The sequence below is a fragment of the Xenopus tropicalis genome, chromosome 6, assembly GCF_000004195.4.
Source record: "Xenopus tropicalis strain Nigerian chromosome 6, UCB_Xtro_10.0, whole genome shotgun sequence".
NCBI lineage: Eukaryota > Metazoa > Chordata > Amphibia > Anura > Pipidae > Xenopus > Xenopus tropicalis.
This window is the reverse complement of record NC_030682.2, coordinates 63238794-63253796: the sequence shown is the minus strand read 5'-3', so window position 1 is coordinate 63253796 and position 15003 is coordinate 63238794. Positions and strand designations below refer to the sequence as shown.

Here is a 15003-nt window from a genome sequence, read left to right as displayed (position 1 = left end):
CCGTTCTGGTTCTCTGCACTGCTGGTTCTGACTCCTGATACAACTCCCGAATTCTCACCTCCGTTCATTTCTTATTCTCAACCTGGTTTATAGTTATGTGTATTGTCACCTAATGTCCCTGTTCTGTCCCTTTCTGTTCTGTGCACTGCTGGTTCTGACCTCCTGATGGCAACCCCAATATCCATGTCATTCCTCATCTCTCACCTGTCCCGTTCTGTTCTCGTGCACTGCTGGTTCTGACTCCTGATACAACTCCCGAATTCTCACCTCATTCTCACCTGTCCCGTTCTGTTCTCTGCACTGCTGGTTTTGACTCCTGATAAAACTCCCGAATATTATTCATTCCTCATTCTGACTGGGTTAATAGTTATGTGTAAATGTACTGTGTTTGTCTGTCCCCTTTCAAATTCTCTGCACTGTGTTCCGACTCCTGATAGAACTTCCAATATTCATTCATTCCTCATTCTCACTGGATTTAATAGTTATGGTGTAACTGTCACTGTGTTTGTCCATCCCTTTCATTATGTATGACACTGAATCCAACTTCCAAATATCCATTCATTCTCATTCCTCACTGGGTTTATAGTTATGGGTAACCTGTCACTGTGTCCCTTTCCCTTCTCTGCACTGCTGGTTCTGACTCCTGATAAAACTCCCCAATATCGATTCAGTCCTAATTCTCACTGGGTTTATAGTTATGTGTAACAGTCACTATGTTTGTCTGTCCCTTTCTCTTCTCTACACTGCTGGTTCTGACACCTGATACAACTTCCCAATATCCATTCATTCCTCATTCTCACTAGGTTTATAGTTATGTGTAACTCTCACTGTGTCTGTCTGTCCCTTTCCGGAACTGCTGGTTCTGACTCCTGATACAACTACCCAATATCCATTCATTCCTCATTCTCACTGGGTTTTATAGTTATGTGTAACTGTCACTGTGTCCCTTTCCCTTCTCTGCACTGCTGGTTCTGACTCCCTGATACAACTCCCCAATATCCGTTCATTTTCTTATTCTCACCTGGTTTATAGTTATGTGTAATTGTAACTATGTCTGTCTGTCTGTCCCTTTCTGTTCTCTGCAGTGCTGGTTCTGACTCCTGATGAAACTCCCCCAATATCCATTCATTCCTCATTCTCACCTGTCCCGTTCTGTTCTCTGCACTGCTGGTTCTGACTCCTGATACAACTCCCGAATTCTCCCTGTCCCGTTTTGTTCTCTGCACTGCTGGTTTTGACTCCTGATAAAACTCCCGAATATCTATTCATTCCTCATTCTCACTGGGTTTATAGTTATGTGTAACTGTCACTATGTCCGTCCATTTCCCTTCTCTGCACTGCTGGTTCGGACTCCTGATACAACGCCCCAATATCCATTCAGTCCTCTTTCTCACAAGTTTTATAGTTATGTGTAACTGTCCCTGTGTCTGTCTGTCCCTTTCCCGTTCTCTGCACTGCTGGATCTGACTCCTGATACAACTCCCCAATATCCATTCATTCCTCATTCTCACTGGGTTTATAGTTATGCGTAACTGTCACTGTGTCTGTCTGTCCCTTTCCCTTCTCTGCACTGCTGGTTCTGACTCCTGATACAACTCCCCAATATCTATTCATTCCTCATTCTCACTGGGTTTATAGTTATGTGTAACTGTCACTGTGTCTGTCTGTCCCTTTCCCTTCTCTGCACTGCTGGTTCGGACTTCTGATACAACGCCCCAATATCCATTCAGTCCTCTTTCTCACAAGTTTTATAGTTATGTGTAACCCGTCCCTGTGTCTGTCTGTCCCTTTCCGTTCTCTGCCACTGCTGGATCTGACTCCTGATACAACTCCCCAATATCCATTCATTCCTCATTCTCACTGGGTTTATAGTTATGCGTAACTGTCACTGTGTCTGTCTGTTCCCTTTCCCTTCTCTGCACTGCTGGTTCTGACTCCTGATACAACTGCCCCAATATCTATTCATTCCTCATTCTCACTGGGTTTATAGTTATGTGTAACTGTCACTGTGTCTGTCTGTCCCTTTCCAGAACTGCAGGTTCTGACTTCTGATACAACTTCCCAATACCGATTAATTCCTCATTCTCACTGGGTTTACAGTTATGTGTAACTTACACTGTGTTTGTCTGTCCCGTTCTCTTCTCTGTACTGCTGGTTCTGACACCTGATACAACTTCCCAATATCCATTCATTCCTCATTCTCAGTGGGTTTATAGTTATGTGTAACTCTCACTGTGTCTGTCTGTCCCTTTCCCTTTCCGGAACTGCAGATTCTGACTCCTGATACAACTTCCCAATACCGATTAATTCCTCATTCTCACTGGGTTTACAGTTATGTGTAACCTTACACTGTGTTTGTCCTGTCCCTTTCTCTTCTCTGCACTGCTGGTTCCGACTCCTGAAATATCTCCCCAATATCAATTCAGTACTCCATTCTCACTGGGTTTATAGTTATGTGTAACTCTCACTGTGTCTGTCTGTCCCTTTCCCTTTCCGGAACTGCCAGGTTCTGACTTCTGATACAACTCCCCAATATCAATTCAGTACTCATTCTCACTGGGTTTATAGTTATGTGTAACTGTCACTGTGTCTGTCCTGTCCCTTTCCCTTCTCTGCACTGCTGGTTCTGACTCCTGATACAACTTCCCAATATCCATTCATTCCTCATTCTCCACTGGGTTTAATTGTTATGTGTAACTGTCACTGTGTCCTGTCCATTTCCCTTCTCTGCACTGCTGGTTCTGACCTCCTGATACAACTCCCCGATATCCATTCATTCCTCCATTCTCACTGGGTTTATAGTTATGTGTAACTGTCACTGTGTCCCTTTCCCTTCTCTGCACTGCTGGTTCTGACTCCTGATACAACTCCCAATATCCGTTCATTTCTTATTCTCACGCTGGTTTATAGTTATGTGTAATTGTCACTATGTCTGTCCATTCCCTTCTCTGCACTGCTGGTTCTGACTCCTGATACAACTCCCCAATATCCATTCATTCCTCATTCTCACCTAGGTTTATAGGTTATGTGAAACTGTCACTGTGTCTGTCTGTCCCTTTCCCTTCTCTGCACTGCTGGTTCTGACTCCTGATAGAACTTCCCAATATCCATTCATTCCTCATTCTCACTGGGTTTATAGTTAAGTGTAACTGTCACTGTGTCTGTCTGTCTCTTTCCCTTCTCTGCACTGCTGGTTCTGACTCCGGATAAAACTTCCCGCAAGACCCATAAATTCCTGATTCTCACTGAGTTTATAGTTATGTGTAACTGTCACTGTGTCTGTCTGTCCCTTTCCCTTTCTGCAACTGCAGGTTCTGACTCCTGATACAACTCCCCAATATCAATTTATTCCTCATTCTCACTGGGTTTATAGTTATGTGTAACTTACACTGTGTTTGTCTGTCCCTTTCTCTTCTCTGCACTGCTGGTTCCGACTCCTGAAACATCTCCCCAATATCAATTCAGTACTGCATTCTCACTGGGTTTATAGTTATGTGTAACTGTCACTGTGTCTGTCTGTCCCTTTCTCTTCTCTACACTGCTGGTTCTGACTCCTGATACAACTCCCCAATATCCATTCAGTCCTCATTCTCACTGGGTTTATAGTTATGTGTAACTGTCACTGTGTCTGTCTGTCCCTTTCCTCTTCTCTGCACTGCTGGTTCTGACTCCTGATACAACTCCCCAATATCCATTCAATCCTCATTCTCACTGGGTTTATAGTTTATGTATAATTGTCATTATGTTCTGTCAGTCTGTCCGTTTCTGTTCTCTGCACTGCTGGGTTCTGACTCCTGATACAAACTCACCAATATCCATTCATTCCTCAATCTCACTGGAATTATAGTTATGTGTAACTGTCACTGTGTCTGTCTGTCCCTTTCTCTTCTATGCACCTGCTGGTTCTGACTCATGATACAACTTCCCAATATCCATTCATTCCTCATTCTCACTGGGTTTATAGTTATGTGTAACTGTCACTGTATCTGTCTGTCCCCTTTCCCTTCTCTGCACTGCTGGTTCTGACTCCTGATACAACTCCCCAATATCCATTCAATCGCTCATTCTCACTGGGTTTATAGTTATGTGTAACTCTCACTGTGTCTGTCTCTCCCTTTCCCTTCTCTGCACTGCTGGTTCTGACTCCTGATACAACTTCCAAATATCCATTCATTCCTCATTCTCACTGGGTTTATAGTTATGTATAATTTGTCCATTATGTCTGTCAGTCTGTCCGTTTCTGTTCTCTGCACTGCTGGTTCTGACTCCCTGATACAACTCACCAATATCCTTTCATTCCTCATTCTCACTGGGTTTATAGTTATGTGTAACTGTCACTGTATCTGTCTGTCCCTTTCCCTTCTCTGCACTGCTGGTTCTGACTCCTGATACAACTTCCCAATATCCATTCATTCCTCATTCTCACTGGGTTTATAGTTACAGTATGTACTGCCCATCTAAGAGCAAACAAAGCCCATATAAACCTCACTCATCAAAAGGGTACACTTAGGGGTATATTTATCATGCTGTGTAAAAAGTGGAGTAAAACATCACCGGTGATTCATATAGCAGCCAATCAGATGCTTTGATTTGGTTTTCTAGCTGTTGAAATCTAATTGCTTATTCGTTGCCCTGGGTAACATCACCGGTAATGCTTTACTCCACTTTTTACACAGCATGATAACTATACCCCTTAACCTTTAACAGCAGCGCCTGCATTGTGATGTCCATGTGATGTCAATGTGCATGAGAGCTGCCTTCACCCTAGGAAAGTGACAGTTGGTACAGTCCGTTGGTTGCCATTTGTGGTGAGAGGTAAGCGTGCATCTCCTCTGATAGATGTTTTGCCTAAAAACCCCTTATTTTAGCTAAAAAGAGGGGCAATAGTTGGTTGACTCCCCCCCCCCCAGACTAGGGGATGCCTGGCTCCTGTCACTGGTTTTAGGTGAATTTGGAGAATTTTCCACTTAAATGGGGCTTGTTGTTCCCCAGTAACTGACAGGCTCCTAAGAGTTTTGCCCCTCTGCCCCCGGGTATCTGCCCTGCCCTTATGTACCAACCTGGGTACACAATAAGTACATACAATGTATGTACTGCACATCTAAGGGCAAATAAAGCCCATAAAAATTTGTCATATGATGAGAGCTGCCTTCACTCTAGCGATAGTGACAGTTGGTAGAGTCCGTTGGTTGCCATTGTGGTGAGAGGTAAGCAAGGCATCTCTCCTGTAGTAGATGTTTTGGCTAAAAACCCTTATTTTAGCTAAAAAAGAGGGGCAATAGTTGGGTGACTACCCCCCCCCAGACTAGGGGATGTTGCCCCTGTCAACGACTTTAGTGATTTGGAGAATTGCAGGGCGCCTTTCCTCCTAGCGCTGGTTGGGAGACACAGACCCAGGGTTGGGCAGTACTGACAGGCTGCTAAGAGTTTTGCCCCTCTGCCCCGGGTATCTGCCTGCCCTTATGTACGCAACCTTAATGTGTAACTGAATGTACTTGCACTTACCATGGACACAGGGCCTGATTTTACTATTTCCTTACTATTGCAGGGGGGTAAATCTAAATCAGTGCTTCTGAAATTATGGTGATGCCCCTTAGGGGGAATGGTACGCAAATTACTGATTGGTTGCTATTGGCAATGCAACTTGCATTTAGGCCACCTATGTTAGTAAATGAGCCTAGTACCAATTAACCCCCTGGTACCAATGGAATGCCAGCCTGAGTGTTAGTAAGCGTGAGATTCGGGAACACTTTGAATGGGGCCCTCATGCAATGTTGCACGTTAAAATGGTAAATGCATTATCCATGAAGCTGACTTGCCCCTTTTTATTCCCGGTCTCTATACAGATTGCCTCGCGGTGTGCGACTATAGTGGCGTTTTGTGCTTCGGCGCTTAACCAGTTTTTTTAGACTGTGATTTTTCTGGCTTCTCTCAGTTCACCTTTTCCATCTTTAGTTGAACGAGCCTAGAGGAGAGCCAGCACCTACTGAGGGGGTCCCTTAGGGACTCCGGCCCCTGGGGCCGGCCCTCCATCCATCTTTTTTTTTTGAACATCACCTGGAGAGCTTTCATTTAAGAAGGTAATGTAGGCAAATGGGAACGCAGTGAAACAGTTTATGATTTCTTCTACAGCAAGTCTCATTTACTGGGGTGGGGGGGGGCAACTTGTTAGGCCGGCTCATCTCTTTCCTGGGACTGTGCCTTCTCATTATCAAAAAGGGCACGGGCCCAGCAAGAAAAGCCTTTAGATCTGACAGCGGTATTGGGCAGAACTCCTTTCTCAGGGGTATTTTAAGGGGTAAATTCTCCCTGCCTGGGTATCCGCTTTCAGCTCTATAGTAGTGCTGGGCGGGAAAATTCGCTGCTCGCCCCAAAAATTAAATAAATTGTACATAGAACACAGTATTGGGAAGTGCTAACGTGATGTTTTTCTTTTTTTCAGCGAGCGATGAACAAAGTGTTCAAGCGTTTGAGGCGTTTTTTCCCTTGCTTCGGCAAGGTAAGGATTTTATTTCACATATTTCATTCTGTGGGGAAACTTCATGGAGGGACAAATTTGTCCTCCAACTCAGTTACTGATAGATCTCGTAAACATGTTCGTTGTGGGGCCCCACTGAAAGCGAACACCAAACTTTAAATATTTTTAATATTAACATATTTTTTAATGGTCAGAGATCTTCCTAACCTAGAGGAAGATTTTGGGAAGAAGCCCCATGTGAATGTATAGTTATCTGATTTCCACAAAAGATAAGATTTGGAATAATTCATAGGACATATATTACCCCTGAAGCTAAATACCATAGAGGCAAAAACCCAATGCCCCTGCCCGTATGTCATATGCAGATGCTGGGCTTGCCCTTCTATATATTTGTACTGGTCTGAGGTGGTAAAATATCTTACCGAGAAAATCCTGTTACCTGGAAAGCCTAAACCCAGATGTGTGCTTAGGCCTTCTCTTCCATAAAGTAATGTCAACTTTTGTTTTCACTCACCCAGGAGGAGCCCACTGAGGAGCCCAGGATTTATTCTCCTGGTAAGTAGTAAAGGAGTCGGTATCATAGATTCCTTATATCATTAGCTTCTTCCCTAAATGTTGTGTTGAGCTTTAACAAGAATTTACCATTTTAATATGACTGTTTGCAAACAGACACCTATAGCCAATGAACCCCGTACCCATATAACTTGTGATATAAATGTTAATTCCATCCACATATGAATCAGTACATACAATAGTTCTAGACTGTCCCCCCAATTTAGAAGACATCCATGGCTCTGATCAATTTTCCTCTCTTAACCAGGTACCATCGGTTGGATCTGGCAACGCCGTTTGCCAAGTGAGTAGCAAATAATTCAATAATAAAACACCAGTCCCTGAATATTACATATAACTTATATTCACTTCTTTCTAAAAAGCTGAGTTGATTTGATAACTTGACTTTATCTCTTAACCAGGAACCACCAGAAATCCCTGCAAAAACTGCCAGCTAAGTAGTAAAAAATAAACATACATAACATGGTTTGGGTTTTGGAACTTGTGAATTTGAATTTGTATTGTACAAGGTCCTTTTTACATACTAAACTACAGAGTTATAGTAAACTGATCAGGTAACTTTATTTCTCTTAGGAGGAGAAACCAGAGCACAAAATGGAGCGGCTATAGAAACTGCGGGTAAGATAAGAGAGGGGAGAGTAGGGGAAATAAAATCAACTACCTCTATATTTTACGTAAGGCTGTTATATTAGCTGCTTTATTACAACGTGCAACTGTTTCTCTTACCTTTTCTTTATCAGGAGACTCCAGAGTCCCTGACACGGACATCTGTCAGGTAAGAAAAAATAATAGGGTCACAATAGAGAAAAACTTTAAGAGAATATCAAATGCAGATTCAACTTAGGGGTGGAATTTGTTTCTTAGTAGCAAGAATCAGCCTAACCGGCATGAGCTTCTTCCTGTCTGCACCCAGAACATTGCGTCAGCGGGCGCAGGCCACACAGTGGGGCTTTGAAGAAGATTAAATACTCACGCATTTCTGGGCGAAATCCCGCATGTGTGCCTGCACCAGGCAAACGCATGGTTCTGGGGACATGATGCCAGCATGGGGCGATCTTAGCTGCAAGTCCACAATCTGCCACGTGTCGGCATCAGCTAAACACATGTTTTATTATGCCTTGTGTTACCAGCATCATACAACCTTCTATTTTCATATATTTTATAAATAAGCTTTTCAAAAACTTTGCTTTACTTTCAGCATGGCATTTTTTAATAAAATCTTTTTATGTTTCAACAGGAGAAGAACGCCTTAGTTCCAGGACCCACTTCTCATACCCTTCGTTCACACAAGCCCCACCCGCCCTACCGTTTGTTCAAGCCTCCTCCCACCTTTCCTTCCCATCAGCCCACCTCCACCCTTAGTTCAGGGCGCGCCAACCTCTTCCACCGGCTTTTGTTCCACACAAGCCCCACCTCCCTGCCGCTTTTGTTTCCAGCGCCCTCCTCCCATTCCTTCCAATCAAGCCCCTCTGTCAATCCTTAGTTCCAGGACCCATTCCCACGCCTTCGTTCCATACAGCCCCCTCCCGCCAAGTTGAGCCCCGCTTTGTTCAAGCCCTCTCCCCCCTTCCTTCAATAGCCCAACTCACTCCCTTAGTTCAGGCCCCTCTCACTCTTCGATCCACAGAAGCCCACCTGCCCGCTTTGTTCCATGGACTCCTCCGCACACCTTCTTCCAATCAAGCCATCTTCAGAGGTGAGGAGGAGGAGTATTTGGTTGTAATAAACTCTGCACTGGGAAGGTAATAACAGTGGCAATAAGATGTTTGTTTTCAAGTTCTCGTGTTAATGATGAACAAAGTAAATAAGCTATATAGGTTGCTATGGGTTACTGCCAGGTGCAGTTTTGCCCCAGTGGTTGATGAATGAGCCAACTGTATTCATGGTGCTGGCCTTTGTGGCCATTTAACATTCTTGTGACTGGGTAACATCTGCCTACAGATATATGCTGACTTCCCTGGTGGCCAATGGGGGGTGAGGCACAACGGCGTGTAGCTGCTGCTTACATATCCACCTTACAATGGGTTTTTCGCAAGGCGCCAGGTACCAATACAAGAATGAAAGGTACCATTACAGGTAGCGGATATTCTGTAGCCCAGCATTTTATATAAGACAAGTTTTGTCTGTAGTTTTTTCTTATTTCACAATTTCTAAAATGTTTCTCTATTTTTTTCAGCGCTGGACCGAGACTGTTTCAGGGAGTATCCTGCAACATTAGCTTCCATTGCCTCCTGGGACCAGACCTCCCTCCCACCCTTCTTCCAACAAGCCGAGCCTCCACCTTGTTCAGAGCCCATAGCCTCCACACCTTCTTCAAGCGCCTGCCTACACATTTCCCACGCTTACTTCAGGCCCCGCTCTACCCTTCGTTCGTTCATACAAGCTCTCGCTTCGCCCGCATCGTTCCGGGCCGAGCTCCGCCCCTTCTTTTTAAGACCGCCGTCTTTCCTTTCTAACAACGCCACGCCCACCAAGCCTCGCTTCACAAAGCCCGGCCCTTCACTATCCCTCCCGCCGCCGCGCCTTCACTAAATCCCTCCCGCCCGCCGCGCCTTCCACTAAATCCTCCTGCCGCCACACCTTCACTAAATCCCTCCCGCCATAAGCCTTCCCTAAATCTGCCGCCTGCCGCCTTCGCACTAAATCCCTCCGCCCGCTGCCCTTCCACTACTCCCCTCCGCCCGTCCGCACCTCACTTAAATCCCCTCCGCGTGCCTTCCATAAATCCCCCGGCGCACCGCTTCACTAAATCCTCCCCCTTTCCATAAATCCCTCCGCCGCCTTCCACTAAATCCGCCCTCCGCCCGCCTTCCACTAAATCCCTCCCGCGCCTTCATAATCCCCGCCTCCGCCGCCTTCCACTAAATCCGCTCCCGCGCCTTCCACTTAAATCTCCTCCGCCGCCCTTCACTAAATCGTCCCGGCCGCTGCCTTCCACTAAATCACTCCCTGCCGGCCTTCCACTAGATCGCCTCCGCCCCTTCACTAAATCCCCTCTCGCCCGCTCCTTACTAAATCCCTCCGCCGCGCCCCATCCATACATGCCCGGCACGCCCCATTAATCGCCCGCGCTCATCCACTAATCGCCCGCCGCGATGTAAGTGGGATGGGGGCGGGAGGGCGGGGATGTAGTGGATGGAGCGGATGTAGTGGATGGGGGGGAGGGCGGGCGATGTAGTGGATGGGGCGCGAGCGGGCGATGTAGCGGATGGGGCGGGAGCGGGCGATGTAGCGGATGGGGCGGGAGGGCGGGCGATGTAGCGGATCGGATGTGCGGGATGGCGGCGGGCGATGTAGCGGATGGGCGGGAGGGCGGGCGATGTAGCGGATGGGGCGGAGGCGGGCGATGTAGCGGATGGGGCGGGAGGGCGGGCGATGTAGCGGATGGGGCGGGAGGGCGGGCGATGTAGCGGATGGGGCGGGAGGGCGGGCGGGCGGGCGATGTAGTGGAATGGGGGGGTACGGGCCCGTGCCGCCCTCCCGCCCCTCCCTACATGGCCGCCCAGCCCGCTCCGCCATCACTACATCGCCCGCCCTCCCGCCCATCGCTACATCGCCCGCCCTCGCCCGCTACATCGCCCGCCTCCCGCCCCATCCGCTACATCGCCCGCCCTCCGCGCCCATCCGCTACATCGCCCGCCCTCCCGCCCCATCCGCTACATCGCCCGCCCTCCCGCCCGCCCATCCGCTACATCGGCCCGCCCGCCCGCCCTCCCATCGCCCGCCTCCCGCCCATCCACTACATCGCCCGCCCTCCCGCCCCATCCACTACATCGCCCGCCCTCACTACATCGCATGTAGTGGATGGGGCGGGCGGGCGATGTAGTGGATGGGCGGGCGGGCGGTAGTGGGGGCGGGCGGGCGGAGGGGATTTAGTGGAAGGGGCGGGGGGGTTTAGTGGAAGGGGCGGGAGGGGGATCTAGTGGAAGGGGCGGGCAGGAGGGGGATTTAGTGGAAGGGGCAGGCGGGAGGGGGATTTAGGGAAGGGCGGGAGGAGGATTTAGTGGAAGGGGCGGGCGGGAGGGGGATTTAGTGGAAGGGGCGGGCGGGAGGGGGATTTAGTGGAAGGGGCGGCGGGAGGGGATTTAGTGGAAGGGCGGGCGGAGGGGATTTAGTGGAAGGGGCGGGCGGGCGGGAGGGGATTTAGTGGAAGGGGCGGGCGGGAGGGGGATTTAGGGGCGGGCGGGCGGGAGGGGGTTTAGTGGAAGGGGCGGGCGGGCGGGAGGGGGATTTAGTGGAAGGGCGGGCGGGCGGGAGGGGGATTTAGGGGAAGGGGCGGGTTGGCGGAGGGGATTTAGTGGAAGGGGTGGGCGGGCGGGAGGGGGATTTAGTGGAAGGGGGCGGGCGGGAGGGGGATTTAGTGGAAGGGGCGGGCGGGCGGGAGGGGGATTTAGTGGAAGGGGCGGGGGCTTTGGTTGAAGAGCGGAGGGCTTTGGTGTGGGCGGTGGCTTTGTTAGAAAGGAAGGGAGGGCGGGGTCTTAAAAGGAAGGGGCGGGAGGGCTGCGGCCCGGAACGATGCGGGGGCGGAAGGGGGCTTGTATGGAACGAAGGGGGTGGTAGAGCGGGGGCCTGGAAGTAAGGGGTGGGAAAGTGGGTGGTAGGGCAGGGGCTTTGAAGGAAGGGGTGGGAGGGCATGGGCTTGGAACTAAGGGGTTGGAGGGCGGGGCTTGTGTGGAAGGAAGGGGTGGGAGGGAGGGGTCTGGTGTCGAGGAGGGCAATGGAAGCTAGATGTTGGCAGGATACTGCCCTGAACAGTCTTCCGGTCCAGCGCTGAAAAAAATAGAGAAACATTTTAGAAATTGTTGAAATAAGGTAAAAACTACAGACAAATACTTGTTCTTTAGATATAAAATGCTGGGGCTACAGAATATCCGCTACCTGTAATGGTACCTTTCATTCTTGTATTGGTTACCTGGCGCCTGTGGGAAAACCCATTTGGTAAGGTGGATATGTAAGCTAGCGCTACAGCGGCCGTTTGTGCCTCACCCCCCATTGGCCACCAGGGAATCAGCAGTGATATCTGTAGGGCAGATCGTTACTCAGTCACAAGAATGTTAAATGGCCACAAAGGCCAGCACATGATACAGTTGGGCTCATTCATCAACACTGGGCAAAACTGCACCTGGGCAGTAACCCATAGCAACCATATAGCTATTACCTTTGTTCAGTCAGTTACACGTAGAACTATGAAAACAAACATCTTATTGGCCACTGTTTATTACCTCCCCAGTGCAGAGTGTTGGTAGTTACAACCAAATCTCCTCCTCCTCCACCTCCTGGAAGATGGGGCTTGATTGGAAGGAAGGGGTGGGAGGGAGGGGGCATGGAACAAAGCGGGGGGCGGGTGGGGGCTTCTGTGGATCGAAGGAGTGGGAGAGTGGGGGCCTGGAACTAAGGAGTTGGAGGTTGGGGCTTGATTGGAAGGAAGGGGTGGGAGGGAGGGGGCTTGGAACAAAGCGGGGGGCGGGAGGGGGCTTGTATGGAACGAAGGGGTGGGAGAGTGGGGTCCTGGAACTAAGGGATTGGAGGATGGGGCTTGATTGGAAGGAAGGGGTGGGAGGGAGGGGGCTTGGAACAAAGCGGGGGGCGGGTGGGGGCTTGTGTGGAACAAAGGGGTGGGAGAGTGGGGGCCTGGAACTAAGGGGTTGGAGGGTGGGGCTTGATTGGAAGGAAGGGGTGGGAGGGAGGGGGCTTGGAACAAAGCGGGGGGCGGGTGGGGGCTTGTGTGGAACGAAGGGGTATGAGAGTGGGGTCCTGGAACTAAGGGGTTCTTCCTCCTGTTGAAGACATAAAAAAAAGATTTTTTTTAAAAATGCCATGGCTGAAAGTAAAGCAAAGTTTTGAAAAGTCTTATTTGATATAAATATATGAGAAATAGAAGGTGTATGTTGCTGTGTAACACAAGGCATAATAATAACATGTTTGTGTTAGGCTGATGCCACACGTGGCAGATTGTGGGACTTGCAGGCTAAGAGTCGGGCCCTATGCTGGCATCATGTCCCCAGAACCATTGCGTTGGCCTGGGTGCAGGCACACATGGCGGATTTCGGCCCAGAAATGCGTGAGTATTTAATTCTTCTTCAAAGCCCCACTGTGTGTGCCTGTGCCCGGGCTGACGCAATGGTTCTGGGTGCAGACCAGGAAGAAGCTCATGCCGGTGTAGGGGCTGATTCTTGGCTACTAAAGAAACAAATTGCCACCCCAAAGTGAATCTGCATTTGATATTCTCTTAAAATGTTTTTCTCTATTGTGACCCTATTATTTTTTCTTACAGATGTCCGTGTCAGGGATCTCTGGAGTCTCCTGATTAAAGAAAAGGTAAGAGAAAGATGTTGCACGTTGTAATAAAGCAGCTAATATACAGCCTTACGTAAAATATAGAGTGATTTTTATTTGCCCCCTACTCTCCCCTCTCTTATGCTTACCCGGCAGTTGTCTATAGCCGGCTCCATTTTGTGCTCTGGTTTCTCCTCCTAAGAGAAATAAAGTTACCTGATCAGTTTACTATAACTCTGTAGTTTAGTATGTAAAAAGGACCTTGTACAATACAAATTCAAATTCACAAGTTCCAAAACCCAAACCATGTTATGTATGTTTATTTTTTACTACTTAGCTGGCAGTTTTTGCCAGGGATTTCTGGTGGTTCCTGTTAAGAGATGAAAGTCAAGTTATCAAATCAACTCAGCTTTTTAGAAAGAAGTGAATATAAGTTATATGTAATATTCAGGGACTGGTGTTTTTATTATTGAAATTATTGCTACTCACTTGGCAAACGGCGTTGCCAGATCCAACCGATGGTACCTGGTTAAGAGAGGAAAATTGATCAGAGCCATGGATGTCTTCTAAATTGGGGGGGACAGTGCTAGAACTATTGTATGTACTGATTCATATGTGGATGGAATTTAACATTTATATCACAAGTTATATGGGTACGGGGTTCATTGGCTATAGGTGTCTGTTTGCAAACAGTCATATTAAATGGTAAATTCTGTTAAAGTCAACACAACATTTAGGAAGAAGCTAATGATATAAGGAATCTATGATACCGACTCCTTTACTATCTTACCAGGCAGATAAATTCCTGGGGCTCCTCAGTGGGCTCCTCCTGGGTGAGTGAAACAAAAGTTGACATTACTTTATGGAAAGAGAAGGCCTAAGCACACATCTGGGTTTAGGCTTCCAGGTAACAGGATTTTCTCGGTAAGATATTTTACCACCTCAGACCAGTACAAATATGTAGAAGGGCAAGCCCAGCATCTGCATATTGACATACGGGGCAGGGGGCATTGGGTTTTTGCCTATGGTATTTAGCTTCAGGGGTAATATATTGTCCTATGAATTATTCCAAATCTTATCTTTTTGTTGAAATCAGATAACTATACATTTCACATGGGGCTTCTTCCCACAAATCTTTCCTCTAGGTTAGGAAGATCTCTGACCCATTAAAAATATGTTTAATATTAAAAATATGTTAATATGTTTGGTGTTCGCTTTCATGGGCCGCCAAACAGAACAATGTTAAGAGATCATCAGTAACTGAGTTGGAGGACAAATTTGTTCCCTCCATGAAGTTTCCCACAGAATGAAATATGTGAAATAAAATCCTTACCTTGCCGAAGGCAAGGGAAAAACGCCTCAAACGCTTGAACACTTTGTTCATCGCTCGCTGAAAAAAGAAAACATCACGTTAGCACTTCCCAATACTGTGTTTCTATGTACAATTTATTTAATTTTTGGCGAGCAGCGAATTTTCCCCGCCCAGCACTACTATAGAGCTGAAAGCGGATTACCCAGGCAGGAGAATTACCCCTTAAAATACCCCCTGATGAAAGGAGTTCCTGCCCAATACCGCTGTCAGATCTAAAGGCTTTTCTTGCTGGGCCCGTGCCCTTTTTGATAATGAGAAGCACAGTCCCAGGAAAGAGATAAGCCGCCTAACAAGTTGCCCCCCC

General features: G+C 47.9%; 1 long non-coding RNA gene across 1 annotated transcript; it reads right to left on the bottom strand.

Annotated features, from left to right (window-relative positions):
* Positions 1–13327: 13327 nt before the first annotated feature.
* Positions 13328–14264, bottom strand: LOC116411463. The gene is made up of 4 exons (XR_004223110.1): positions 14118–14264; positions 13817–13852; positions 13477–13524; positions 13328–13354 (listed from the first exon to the last, which is right to left on the bottom strand). It is a non-coding gene; the product is annotated as an uncharacterized LOC116411463 (long non-coding RNA).
* Positions 14265–15003: the final 739 nt, after the last annotated feature.